Source organism: Anarrhichthys ocellatus, unplaced genomic scaffold (genome assembly GCF_004355925.1).
Source record: "Anarrhichthys ocellatus isolate YVR2014 unplaced genomic scaffold, GSC_Weel_1.0 scaffold8672, whole genome shotgun sequence".
Lineage (NCBI taxonomy): Eukaryota > Metazoa > Chordata > Actinopteri > Perciformes > Anarhichadidae > Anarrhichthys > Anarrhichthys ocellatus.
The window spans coordinates 1-1138 of NW_022288646.1; the positions used below are offsets into that span (position 1 = coordinate 1).

Here is a 1138-nt window from a genome sequence, read left to right on the forward strand (position 1 = left end):
GGGGGGGGTAGTGATGTCAGAGATCACCTGTTGAAGGGGGGGGGTAGTGATGTCAGAGATCACCTGTTGAAGGGGGGGTAGTGTAGTGATGTCAGAGCTCACCTGTTGAAGGGGGTGGGGGGGTAATTTTCACCCTCTATGCGGATGTCCGGGTACAGCTGGCTGATGGCTCGAGAGTACTCCTGGAACACTTTATTGTAACCTCAGGAGATACTGAAAACATACAGAGAAGACACACCAGTCAGGTATGCGAGTCCTCATCCACCTGATTTAAATGTTTGTCAGAGAGATTATCTTCTGATGCTAACTGTTAGCACCGCTGTTAGCCTGTTAGCACCGTGCTAACTAACTCACCAGTACTGGAACCTGAGCATGGGCCCGGTGTACGTGGAGGTCTTGGCGGGTTTCCCGGGCCCGGTGTCCGATGGTGTCTCCGGAGAGAGACCGGGTCCTTCGGTCAGTTGTTGTCCGCTCTGAGGGCTCTGTGATCGGCCCAGATAAACGTCCCGGACCGTGAGAGCCGTGAAGAGGAGCAGAGCCACCAGGAGGCCCGCCTGGCTGTACTCCGCCATGTCTGCTGCTGTCTGCTCGAGAAGAGGAACCGATCGTCCACAACACCACTTCCGGTAAGACACCTCACAATAAAAGTGCAGAAGAACAGGTTTTGTCTTGTATTCGAAATCAACTAAATACATTTACTCAGTTTAAAGGTGCGCGTGCTTTACTTGAGTATGTCCCTTTACTACATAGATTATCAAATATTAAACTATTGTACTTTCACTGCAGCTCCTCGTCAGGTTTTACACATTAAACATGATTTATGGTGCATTTTAATCTGTTAAACTTCCTGTAGTCCAAGTGCTGATAGAAGCATATTATTCTATTTTTTTAATCAATCAATTCATGTTGTTTTATTTTGAAGGGCACTTCTGGGACGTCACATTTACCCGACAGCTGGTGGTAAACTTGTGACGTCACATCTATGGGACGCTATGCCGCCGGTGTCTGAAGGAGAAACAATAAAGAATAAAGTTCTGATTATTTTACGGACTATTTACACACCTGACGGCTGACGTCACACAGGTAAGTTTATGTCTCACGTTACCTTGTGACGTCACTGAAAACCTTCCAGATCAAA

At 47.5% G+C, this 1138-nt stretch overlaps 1 pseudogene; it reads right to left on the bottom strand.

Annotated features, from left to right (window-relative positions):
- Window positions 1-98: 98 nt before the first annotated feature.
- Window positions 99-612, bottom strand: LOC116380751 (selenoprotein T2-like; annotated as a pseudogene).
- Window positions 613-1138: the final 526 nt, after the last annotated feature.